Source organism: Protomyctophum parallelum (assembly GCF_964188405.1).
Source record: "Protomyctophum parallelum genome assembly, chromosome: 1".
Lineage (NCBI taxonomy): Eukaryota > Metazoa > Chordata > Actinopteri > Myctophiformes > Myctophidae > Protomyctophum > Protomyctophum parallelum.
The window spans coordinates 103,088,496-103,102,098 of record NC_139697.1 but is presented as its reverse complement, the minus strand read 5'-3'; the positions used below and the strand labels follow the sequence as shown (position 1 = coordinate 103,102,098).

General features: G+C 44.5%; 1 long non-coding RNA gene across 1 annotated transcript; it reads left to right on the top strand.

Moving 5' to 3' along the window:
• The first annotated feature begins 12,015 nt into the window (after positions 1 to 12,015).
• Positions 12,016 to 13,050, top strand: LOC310861088. The gene is made up of 2 exons (XR_014569458.1): positions 12,016 to 12,112; positions 12,609 to 13,050. It is a non-coding gene; the product is annotated as an uncharacterized lncRNA (long non-coding RNA).
• Positions 13,051 to 13,603: the final 553 nt, after the last annotated feature.

Here is a 13,603-nt window from a genome sequence, read left to right as displayed (position 1 = left end):
TCCATCATGACATGCTGTGGTCTCACTCTTTAGTGATCCATCATGACATGCTGTGGTCTCACTCTTTCTACCAACACCTCTTATTGATCCATCATGACATGCTGTGGTCTCACTCTTTAGTGATCCATCATGACATGCTGTGGTCTCACTCTTTATTGATCCATTGATTGATTGAAATATTTATTAACAGTTTGTAGAATTTACAGTACATTTTAAGCACAAACTCAATACAAAGACTGTCAACTGTGAGTGGACGACCCAATTAAGCATTAGAACAGGGTCCACATTGTTCAATTCATCAAAACATTTAGAGACATAGGCCTACAAACATTTAGAGACATACAAATAGACATGTCTATGTAGCTAAAGTACAGAACAGGAATTCATCATATGGGAAGCAAAAAAGGGAAAAGATACAATATACAGTGAGGGAAAATGGGGGGGGGGTGGGGGGATTCAGATTTTACAGAGGCCAGTTTCAAATTGCAGCCATCCGTAGGTGCCCTTTGAGAGCGGTTTTGAAGGAGTCAAGGGATTCACATGTCTTAATGACTGTTGGTAGGGCGTTCCACATTTTGGTGGCATAGGAGCGAAAATAATTTAGTCCCTTGTTTGTGCCGAATCTGGGTTGTACATGGTTTGTTGCACTCCCTCTGGTGTTGTGGGTGTGGACTTTGTTTACATTAAGGAAGTATTTAGACAGGTACATGGGTATCTTGGTGGTGTATTGAATCTTGTGGACCAGACCCATTGCAAGATGCTGTACTCTGTCGTCGACCCTAAGCCATCCCAGCCTGTCAAAGTGGGCAGGGGTGAGGTGGGTTCGGGGGGTGAGGCCAAGTAGGAGCCTGACCAGTTTGTTTTGGGAGGTCTGGAGCCTTGTTTTAAGGGCCTTTGAGGTGCTGTGGTACCAAGAGGTGGATGCATAGTCAAAGAAACCTTGTACGAGGGCTCCTGTTAAGGTCTTCAAGGTGTTTTTGCTGACCAGTGAGGAGATCCTGTAAAGGAATCTTGTTCTTTGATTGACTTTTTTTATTACGTTGGTGGCCATTTTATCACCGGAAAGATTGGCCTCCAGGATGGAACCTAGGTAGGTAATTTGATCTTTTCGTGTGATAATATTGTCACCCACTCTAACCAACAATTTACAATTTACAATTTAGGCATTTAGCAGACGCTCTTAATCCAGAGCGACTTACATTTAAGCAAGAACAAAAGCATGGGAATACATCACATAAAAGCATTTATCATGAAACATGCGTAAGCTAAGAAAGTAACAGTGGGATATCTATATAATGAAACTATACATATAATGAAACTATACATACACTATACATATAATACTATATATACATATAAACTATACATATTTACTACTATGCTATACATATGTACTATGGCGTGCTATGACTAAATACAATACAATTATAGTGCTGTCTACATAACATGCTATAAGTCTGTATCAGATGCTATCTAAGGCAACATAAATGCTATCTAAGGGGGTAGGGTAAGTGCTATGGGCCATGATGGAGTCTGAAAAGGTGGGTTTTCAGGCTACGGCGGAAGATTGGGAGTGATGCTGCAGTTCTGACTGCAATGGGAAGTGCATTCCACAGTTTTGGAGCCAGAAGGGAGAAGAGTTTGGGACGTGTGGAGCGTTGTCCCGGCGTTTTTAGTGAGGGTACTTCCAGCTTCCCTGCGTTGGCTGATCTGAGTGCGCAGGAGGGTTTGTAGGGTTCAATCATACTTGTAAGATATGGGGGAGCCATACCTTTGGTTGCTTTGAATGCCAGCATCAGAGTTTTGTATTCTGTGCGGGCAGCGACCGGGAGCCAGTGGAGGGAGCGGAGCAGGGGGGAGACATGTGAGAATTTTGGCTGGTTGAAGACCAAGCGAGCTGCTGCATTTTGGATCAGCTGGAGAGGCTTAAGTGCACATGCTGGTAGGCCAGTAAGGAGAGAGTTACAGTAGTCGAGTTTTGACAAGACTGTTGTCTGGATTAGGAGCTGGGCTGATTCCTGGGTGAGGAACGGTCTAATTCGTCGTATGTTATAGAGTGTGAACCTGCAGGATCGAGTGACAGCTGTGATGTGAGCTTTGAACGAGAGCTGACTGTCCAGGACAACACCAAGATTCCTGGCTGTTGGGACAGACGTTACCAGGGCGTTGTCTACGGAAATAGTTAGCTCCCGCATAGGGCAGGACTTAGCTGGGAAGAAGAGAAGCTCAGTCTTGTCTGGGTTCAGCTTGAGATGGTTGGAGGACATCCACTGTGAGATGTCAGCCAGGCATGCAGTGATGCGCTCTTCCACCTGAGTGGTAGAGGGGGGGAAGGATAGGAACAGTTGTGTGTCATCGGCGTAGCAGTGATAGGATATATTGTGAGCAGAGATGATAGTGCCAAGGGATTTAGTGTACAGTGAGAAAAGGAGGGGACCAAGTACAGATCCCTGTGGGACCCCAGTTTGGAGGGTTCGGGGGGATGATAACAGACCTTTCCAGGAAACCTGGTAGGTCCGGTCGGTGAGGTAGGAGGAGAACCACTTTAGTGCCGTTCCACCGATGCCTAGCTCCGCTAGGGTGTCTAGGAGCAGCTGGTGGTTCACTAACCAAGAAGCCATCTGCCTTGCTGAGTTTACTATTTGATCCGAAGAGGATGGATTCAGTTTTTCCCAGGTGTAAGGATAGTTTGTTATCAGCGAGCCAGGTGCAGATTCTACCGAGTTCAGAGCTGAGGGTCTTTTCAACCTGCAGTTTGTTCCTGTCCGAGACCAGCAGTGCTGAGTCATCTGCGAACAGGAACAAGTTGCAGTCACAAGCTGAAGTCATGTCGTTAATATAAATTAGGAACAGTAAAGGCCCTAGTATGCTTCCTTGTGGGACGCCACAGCTCACTGGGAGGGGAGGGGACAGTGTTCCGTTCACCTCCACCATCTGTTCTCTCCCCTCCAGGTAGGATTGCATCCAGCTCACTGATGTGCTATCAAAACCAATAGCTTTAAGCTTGTTAACCAGTATGGAGTGGTTCACGGTGTCAAAAGCCTTTTGGAGGTCCAGCATGACCATGCCGCAGTATTTTCCAGCATCCACCTCGTGTTTGATGTGATCACTCAAATAGAGGAGGCATGTGTCAGTGGAGTGGGATGTTCTGAAACCAGATTGGAACTCGTACAGCAATTTATTAGAGGCAAGATACTTTTCAACCTGTTCATAGACTATTTTTTCCATCACTTTCGAGATGGAGCTTAGAATAGAAATAGGGCGGTAGTTTCCGGGTTCTAATTTACTCCCTTTTTTGTACAAGGGGGGTACTTTGGCCAGTTTAAAATCTTGGGGGACCTGTCCCTGTTTGATGGAGAGGTTAACTATGTGGGTGATGACTGGAGCTATGGAAAAGGCTGAGTCTCTGAGAAATTTGGAGGGAATATTGTCATGGCCAGTGGCCTTGTGGGGTTGGAGGGCACTCAGTTTTTTAAGTACCTCCTCGGTTGTTACCATTGTCATTTTAAAATCATCTTTACAAACACCAAGGTTTTTGTAGAAGGCTTTGATGTGCTCTACACCAAAACGCCCAGAGTGGGAGGGCAGTTTGCTAACCAGCTTTGTTGCAATGTTTGTAAAGAAGATGTTCAAGTGGTTGGCTACATCGAGTTTGTCAGTGATGAGGGTGTTATTCGATTTGATGTTTATGTTAGTAAACCTGGTTTTTAGTTTCCGACCACAGCCTAGTTGATTGTTTAGTAACTTCCATAGCTCCCGAGGATTGTTTTTGATTTCCTCGGCTTTATCATTGATAAAGTTACATTTGGCTGATTTGGTCATGGCAATTACACTGTTTCTTAGCTTGTTACACTGGGCTTTTAGGTTGCACAGTTGGGTTTGGAGATCACTGTCGAAGCGCTTGCACTTGGCTAGTTTGGACTTGCATTTAAGAAGTTCAGAGCATTTGTTGTCTCTGGCTTTCATTGCAGTCAGTATGTCCGAATTCATCCATGGCTCCGAGCGGGTTTTGACATGCTGACATGCTGCTCCCCATTTTAAATATATATATTTTTTGGAGGGGTCCCTATAGTTCAAACATGATTTTTTGGGGGGTGTCTCCAGTTCAGTTATTAAGGGTCAAAGCCCAAAGGGCCAATTGTCCATCCCTTTTTGTAGTTCTCTGTTACAGGCACTTATTGTAGTTGTCTTTTTAAGGGGCCGCGCCAGAAGTGCGCTGGCCCTTTAAAAACTAAATTGCATTTCTGGCTTAACCGTGCAGTCTGTTTTCGTGAAACTTGGCAATATGGTAGAGGGGTGCCAAAGGGTGAGAACGCAAAGCCTACGGCCATTGGCCAAAGCGTGGCGCTATAGCACTCAATCCAAAATGCATTTGAACAGGTATAGCTCATGAACCGACCGAACCAACAATAAAACTTGGATAGACATATGCGTCTCCTGATGTGGAACAACTTTGTGTTCTGACTTTTGACCTCTGACTCTGGCTAATGCTGCATTCACATGGAATCAGGCTTTTGATTGATTGATTGAAATATTTATTAACTCTTTGAGGGTTTCAAGTCAAATCCCATGTTGTTATTGTTTTTCTCTATGGGAGAAATGCGTTTTTGAATGATTTATTATAAATTCTCTGTTGTGACTCTGCGACAATAAAATACCTTCAGAGAAAGCTGGACTAATTTGCTTCCAGGAAAAAATGAATTGAGTTGATACAATGTTTAGTTTTTGTGTTGGAAGCCATTTAAAAAAACCTGCGCTTACACAATGTAGTGTTTTTAGCACATGAAAAAAAGATACAGCGATTTTAAGGTTTATTTTGGTAACAACTTTTTTTCTACAGGGAGCACATACCTATGACATATCTCATTTTAAAGGGTGAGTTGTCTAGTTCAATAATAAAAAAATAAAAAGTTTCCCACATGTACCACTGTAGATATTTTGCCATCTATAAATAGCATGGTCGTTCATGACCAAACTGACCAACCCAGCTAAAACTGCCTACTGCCCCCTACTGGAACAAGATAGAAACTCAATGTTATTTTTTCATGAAACTAGACATTTTAACGAAGATTTTGATATATAATATGTTTACACAATCTTACCAGTACCCTAGTCTATTCATTCATGTATCTCAAAAACCTGTTATGAAGAAACTCAGTTTTGATAAAAAACACATCCAATGACATAGTTTTGAGGACTTGGTGCCTATGATATGTATAGAAATGTAGACTTGAATGTATAGAGTAAATCACAGTTGAAACTCGCTTAGTCAGAACATAAACCTCAGAATAGTGTAAAAGAAATGACATGCATCTCAGATTGAAATAGTGCATTTTTATTTATTCTGACTACCAACATAATAAAATTATAATACATATTACAGAAAATAAATAGGCCTACAGCCTAAAACAATTTAAAAAGAGGCTCAAACAGGAATTATTGCATAGATATAACCTGGAATGAGGCGGGGAGCTGAGCCTTGTTTATGCCATGTATAGTGTTGGACTAAGGTCTGTTTGTCTTTTTTCCCCTCCTTGTTTTGTTTTCTCGTTGTCTGTTTTGTTTTTTGTTTGTTTAATTTTCTATTCTTCTATAAATGTCATTTGCTTGTTTTGTTTATATGTTGATTGTTATGCATATCTTCAACAGTATTTTGGAATACGTTGAGATAAGGATAGGCACTAATAAGCTTTAAGCTTCTGCCTATGCCTTTTCGATCACAAAAGAAAAAGTAAACTGTTTTTGTGTAATGTCTCCCTCTCAAAAGATCGAAATAAACTATTCATTCTACATACAAAACAGTTACGCCTCCCCCAGTGTCCCCAAACCACTGCAGTCCAGTTCTTGACGGTGTGTACTGTGTAGGCTAAATAGAAAACACAACTGCCCCCTGAAATGAATGAATGTATCTGGTTCAGTGTCGGAGAAGTCCATCCCAGCCTCTTTTTCTTCTTCATCTTCATCATCATCATCATCATCATCATCATCATCATCATCATCATCGTCGTCGTCCTCGCGGCTCGCCTGATGTATCAAATAAAGAAACATTTAGCTGTAGTCAGTGCTCGCTACTATGTCCATTACATGGTGTTTTTTACCCGGCTGGTAGCGATCAAATACATTTATTGTGCTGCAGTGGGCCGATGCTACAAATAGCTATTAGTAATGCTAACTAATTAGCAGCTACATGGTCGGTTTATATAGTCTCCGATGACTGCTAGCGATCAAATGATTTTATTGTGCCGAGTCGTCGCTACAAATGGATGATTGTATAATTAGTATCACGTATGTATGTAACAATTTGTGCAGTGTTTGTTAGCAACTAGCTAATAATTATAGGCTACAATGGATGGATATTTCATTTCATTTCAACCTTTATTTAGTTCTCGGAGAACACACTGAGGCCTGGGACCCTCTTTTTCAGTGGTGCCGAGATTACAACACAACTATGTACAGTGGGGGGGGGGGGGGGGGGGACAAAACATAACATAAAACAAGAGAACAACAACAAAACAAAACATAGATAAATAGAGTAAAATAGAGGGAACATTTGCATAGTGCTCAATTAAAACAGGTACAGTTGATATTTACCAGCGTTGATATGTCAAGATGAAAGCGATATAGAGAAGGAAGAGAGCTGTACTTTAGTGAAGTCTGTAAGGTGTTCCAAGTGTGTGGGGCAGCGCACTTGAAGGCAGACTTTCTAGATGTAGTGGAGGCATGTATGGTCTCTTTAGTACCGCGAGTGCCTTCAAAATAAAGGCTATAGAGTGCCAGAGTTGTCTGATCGCTTTTACTTTGAAATCCATGAAACAGGAAACACTTGCCTAAAAAAGTTGACTTTACAAAGATACCTCACATCCCCGATCATCTTAATATATTGTTTTACGCTCCAAAAAGCATTCATATTTTGCGGGAGAGACGGATGAGGAGCAGAAATGAAGCGCCAGCATATCGCTCTATTCATCACCACGGAGAGCGCCCTGGATTAGGAGATACGAGTCATTCTTTCCAACCTCGCTAACATGGGAGTCAATAACAAGCTAATAGTTGCACTGAGCGTTAGCATACGGCAAGCGAAAAGCAAAATGCCAAAAAAAAAAAAATAGGAAAATTCTGAATATTCTTGCGTCGCTGGGACGTCGCTAGGACGTCGCTAGGACGTCCTCACACGTCATTAGTACTAATATTTCGGGATCCTTATGACGTGCTCACACGTGTTATGTTCTAATTGTGTTAAGCATCAGATATTCTTGAGAGCGTGTATGATAAGAAATGGTTTCCCATTTTAAAAGATAATTTAAATAAGAAGGTAAGTTCCCAATTTAGAGCTTTACATATAAATAAAAACCAGTGTTGGTCTCTCCTTGTCGCAAGGGAGGGCCAACCAACCTTATTATACAGTATGCAATGATGAGTGTCATAGCTGTCAGCCTGTTATAAATCTGAGGGCAGAATGATAAACTGGGTCCAAGATTTTAAGTGTGGTAGCTGATGCGTTTCTGTATATAATATTAATAATAATAATAATAATAATATCTCAAACTTATATAGCGCTTTTCTGAGTACCCAAAGACGCTTTACATGGGGGGGGGGGGGGGGGGGCTTTACAGAGAACTGCTTCCCATATGATGAATTCCTGTTCTGTTCTTTAGCTACATAGAAATGTCTATTTGTATGTCTCTAAATGTTTGTATGTCTTTAAATGTTTTGATGAATTGAACAATGTGGACCCTGTTGTAAACAAGTGTAATGCTTAATTGGGTCGTCCACTCACAGTTGACAGTCTTTGTATTGAGTTTGTGCTTGAAATGTACTGTAAATTCTACAAACTGTTAATAAATATTTCAATCAATCAAAAAAACAACACAAATAAAAACAACTTTAATAGAAAAAAGAAATAATCACTAGAAGGTAAAAACCATTCAAAGACAGTGAAAAGGGTTAGCTAGGGAAGGCCATTTTGAAGAGATGGGTCTGGAGGGCGGTTGTAAAGGTGGGGCGGCGGTGGTTCAGCGGTAGAGTGCCTGGATGGTAACCGTAAGGTTGCCAGTTCGAACCCGAACCCGGCGTTTGAGGAGGTCACAGAGGTATGGGGGAGCCAGGTAGTTTAGTGCTTTGTACAGTAGGTGGTCAGGAGTGTTTTGAAGTGGATTCTTTGTTTGATATGATCTGGTCTCCAGGGATACGTCCATGTCGTCGGTGATCAGCCACTCCTCCAGCAGCAGCTATGACACCTCTGTGGAGGCACGCATCCAGAAGGAAGAGGAGGAGATCCTGATGGCCAACAGGAGGTGCATGGACATGGAGAGCAGGTAGCGCACGCACACACACACACACACACACACACACACACACACACACACACACACACACACACACACACTCACACACACACAGACACACAAACACGCACGCTAGGCCCCTTTCTGAAACCAGTCCCTTGACTTGAAGTGCTCTCGGGAGGTTCCCTCGTCAGGAAGTGCCCCTCCAGCTGAATCCAGTTCCCTTGATTAGGGTGCTGGGTTTAAAAAACTGTTTGGAGATACACTCGCCCTCCGTGTGCAGAAACAGGAAACAGACACCATTCGTTGCCATGGTTACCAGCATGCAATTGTGTTACCTGTTATTTTGTTTGTACAGTTATATTGCATTGCATCGTGTATGTTTGTGTGACATGTGGATTTCATTAATATGGAAAAAGGAAATACAGCATGACTGTCAAAAATGACATGTCATATACATCCATGGTGTTTATAAATCATTGTGTTAAAAGTTGCTTTGTTTGTGTGGTTTCATTTATAGTTTTTCACGGTGGGGTAAATAATGAGTTGGAGCGTTGTCTATCCTGCATCAGATGAAGTTGTTTAGGAGTAGTTTATTTATCATTTATTTGTGGTGGTTCTTACATTTGTAGGTGGCGGTTTCCATGCGGACAGAGAGCAGGGCTGCACAAGGCAATGGAGTCTAGATCGGCACAGACTCGCTCTTGAGGGCTTTATAAACCACTTCCACTCAAGGCTGCTTGGTTTCGGACGACACTTAATATGGCGCAGCCTCGCGTGAACGCGCATATCGATATGTGTACGGCGAGTGGCGAGGAGCTGGTTTCAGAAAGGGGGTCGGGCTTTAACCCATTCTGACTTGAGATCAGATTCATACGAGGTTTCCGCCGGACACACACTGGTCTGATGAACCCATTCTGACATGAGTTCAGATTCTAAAAATGTCAGTCGTTCTTCGATTTTTCAAAAATAGCAGACCTACAAGCTCGTATCGCGCCACTCGGTGGCGCGATATGAGCTTGTAGATCTGCTATTTTTAAATAGATAAAGCATAACATGATGCTGACACCAAAATGGGTGCCCGTTCAGAATGGGTTAAGCAGCTAGTTGCTGGTACTAGTTGACTAGTTGATAAGGAACAAATAAAATGGTGGATTCGTTTTGTTTTTCTCCCCGTTTTTGTAGGCCTCAAGATCAGCTAGAATGCTAGATTATAGTCACCTTATTGTACGCAGTTTTTAAATGTACGAAATAGGTATAGTTAGACAACTAGTCGTCTAGTAAACGAGGCGACTAGTCAACTAGTACAAATCTCTAGAAGTGAACGCCCTAACGCACACACGTACGGGACGCAAGTTCAGTTTAAAAAATATATATAAGACCCATATTTCCCTCTCTCTGTCTGTCTGTCTGTCTGTCTGTCTGTCTCTCTCTCTCTGTGTCTGTCTGTCTCTCATATCTCTCTCTCTCTGTCTGTCTGTCTGTCTCATATCTCTCTCTCTCTGTGTCTGTCTGTCTGTCTCATATCTCTCTCTCTCTCTCTCTCTCTCTGTCTGTCTGTCTGTCTGTCTGTCTGTCTGTCTGTCTCTCATATCTCTCTCTCTCTCTCTCTCTCTCTCTGTCGGTCTGTCTGTCTGTCTCATATCTCTCTCTCTCTGTGTCTGTCTGTCTGTCTCATATCTCTCTCTGTCTGTCTGTCTGTCTCTCTCATATCTCTCTCTCTCTCTGTCTGTCTGTCTGTCTCTCTCATATCTCTCTCTCTCTCTCTCTGTCTCTCTGTCTCTCTCTCTCTCCCCCTCCCCCCCCCTCCCTGTAGGATAAAGAACCTCCATGCTCAGATCATAGAGAAGGACGCCATGATCAAGGTGCTCCACCAGCGCAGCCGCAAGGATCCCAGCAAGGCGGACGGCCTGGGCGGCGAGCGGGGCCTGGGCGACCGCGGCCTGGGCGGCGGGGCCTCGGCCATGCGGCCCTCCAAGTCCCTCATGTCCATCTCCAACGCCACGGGGGGGGGGAGGAGGGGGAGGGGGGGGCTCTGGGGGCCTCCTGTCCCACAGCCTGGGTCTGAGCAGCTCGCCCAACGCCCTGCTGCTGTCCCACCACACGCTGCAGGGCCTGAGGAGTGGCTCGCCCAGCAGCGGCGCCCAGGCCGGGGGGGGTGGGGGGGGGGGGCAGCTCCATCCTGCTGTCCTCCCACCACAGCCTGGGTCTGCTGAGCAGCTCGCCCATCACCGAGGAACGCCGCAACGACTGGAAGGGCAGTCTGGGTGAGTTATGTGCTTTAACCAAGGAAGCTCTGAGAATGAGAAGGAAGTGAAGTGGTCACGTGACTGGGCTGCGCCGTGACACTTTCATGGACACTTTCACAGGAGCCAAACTACCTGGGAAGTTTGGCAGAATGCACTGGAGCCAATGAGAGCTCAGTGACCAGCTCATGAACACTGGAGTCAATGAGAGCTCAGTGACCAGCTCATGAACACTGGAGTCAATGAGAGCTCAGTGACCAGCTCATGAACACTGGAGTCAATGAGAGCTCAGTGACCAACTCATGAACATTATTTATGAACAATTGAGACCTTTTGTAAAGTAATCACTTCTGGAAAATAACAGAAGACATGTAACACATTATTGTCTGCTGTGTTGTTATTCGATGTGTACACTGTGTAATGTTTATAGAGGTATGGTATCTCTATAAAAATAGAGATACCATAAAGTACAAAGTACATTTCTGAACGCACCAAGTATCGCGAGACTTCCCACCGTTTCCTGTCTGGCAGCCAAATATCGCGATACTTCGGAGCCAGAAACGATACCTGCTGCTGTTTAGATCCTCAGATGAAATGATATACTGTGCACTCTGTGCACATCGAAAAGTAAGCGATTAGAAAACAACCTGTGATATGTCTTCTGTTATTTTCCAGAAGTGATTACTTTACAAAAGGTCTCAATTGTTCATGAATAATGTTTGTTATGAGCTGGTCCAGCCGGCTCCATTCACTGCCATGTATTCATGTCACTTCCGGTGTGAGTTTGGCTCCCATGAAAGTGTCCATGAAAGTGTCATGGCGCAGCCCAGTCCCGTGACCACTTCCCTTCCTTCTCAGAGCTTCCTTGGCTTTAAGCAGGAGGGAAAACAGCTTGTGCGAAACTCCCCTTTAAGCCACTAAACACGGTTGCTTTGTTCTCTGAAATGGAATTCTCCCTCAGGGCTCCTGTTGGGTCCAGAGTTCTGTGGTTTACTTAGACGACATTGTTGTTCTCCCTCCATCAGGGCTCCTGTTGGGTCCAGAGTTCATATCATTGTTGATCTCCCTCCTCAGGGCTCCTGTTGGGTCCAGAGTTCATATCATTGTTGTTCTCCATCAGGGCTCCTGTTGGGTCCAGAGTTCATATCATTGTTGTTCTCCCTCCATCAGGGCTCCTGTTGGGTCCAGAGTTCATATCACTGTTGTTCTCCATCAGGGCTCCTGTTGGGTCCAGAGTTCATATCATTGTTGTTCTCCCTCCCTCAGGGCTCCTGTTGGGTCCAGAGTTCCGCACCGACTCCCTGCGGACGGGCTACATCTCCTCGTCTCCGTCTCCCGTCCTGCCCTCCACGCCCATGTCGGCCATGATGGCGTCCGCCCTGTCGTCCACGCCCGTCCTCACGTCCTCCGCCGGACACTCCAAGACGGGCAGCTGCGACAGCTGCACGCAGACGGACAAGAGCAGCAGCCAGCCGCCGCCGAGCAGCGCCGCTGCTGACTGCAGCAGCAAGCAGAGCAGCATGACGCTGCCCGCTCGCCTCTCCTCTCCCAGCCCCGTCTACGTACCTGACCGCCTCGCAGGTCAGTAAATAAATACTAACTGCCATAATACCCCACGAAGAAGAAGGATTGTAAATCTGTGTTCCACCGAATGGGTCTAGAGAGGAAAAGCCAGGCTCTGCATTCAGCCAGGCTTTATGATCCTGGCTCGATAAATCCACCCGTTCTCTAAGCCTCACTTGTTTTCAGTGGAACGGAATAAACCAGGCTTGAACAAGCCTGGTTTTGGTTTAAATCCTGGATTAGTTAATCCAAGATTAGTGAAACAGGCCCCAGGGCTACTTTAGACCACAGATTGGTTTGACTGAAATGTTGTGCTGTTAACTAGTGTTGTTTACCTAATTCGTGTGTGTGTGTGTGTGTGTGTGTGTGTGTGTGTGTGTGTGTGTGTGTGTGTGTGCGTGTGCGTGTGCGTGTGCGTGTGCGTGTGCGTGTGCGTGTGCGCGTGCGCGTGCGTGTGCGTGTGTGTGTGTGTGTGTGTGCGTGTGTGTGCGTGTGCGTGTGCGTGTGTTTCTAGACATCCCAGGGTTCCACAGCAGTACTCTGGAGAGGCGGGCTCCCGTTCAGTCCCACCCCCAACAGGCTCCGCCCCCAACCCAACAGGAAGTGGACAATGACATGGTGGAGATCCTCATCTGACCTCTGTGACCTTTGAGGTCAGGTGAAGGTCATCCTGAAGACCACACACACACACACACACACACACACACACACACACACACAGGTGAAGGATTGTATTTCCCGTTAGCTCCTATAGCCGCTAGCTGTGAGTGGCAGTTAGGAGCACCAATGACATTTCAGCCACAGATGTTTGAAGCTCCTCCCCAAAACAATGCTTCCATGTCAAAAACCTACAATCTGCATTCCTGACTGGTCGAAATCTACAATCTAGCATTCCTATTGGCCAAACATGGTCACAACATGAAAGTTTTGTAGTTTTGTTTTTCAGTTCAGTTAAAGGTATATTCAGTGATTTCACTTAATTCAAATATCACTTATTTTTTTGTTTTGTTGTGATAGTCCTCCCTACTATAGAGTGTGCTGACAATATAAGGAGTTCCTCCCTGTCCCCAGTTAACCCCTGGGGGTCAAAAAACCTTAGGTTTTTTGAGTGAAATCACTGAATATACCTTTAAAAAAGACGACAGAAGATTAAAGTTTTCATGACATATATATTTTTTTCTTTTCTTTTCTTTTAGGTTTCATGACCTCAATATTACACCCAAACACAACAAGCTGAACTTTGAGCATTCAGTGGATGTTCTTTGGTCTGGGGGGGTTTTCTCTGTGTTCTGAAGCCTTTTGAGCTGCAATGAACACATGGCAAACAGGCCTCAACAGTGACTTCATCTGCTGGCAAATCCTTACGTCATAATATAGGATTTGTGGCCAGAAAACCGCCAGACCACAGAAATTCTACTGAATGTTAAAAGTTCATGTTTTTTTGGGTGTGATTGAGCTCAGAAAACAAAACAAAAAAAGAAAAATGACAAAAACTCAATTTTTTATGTC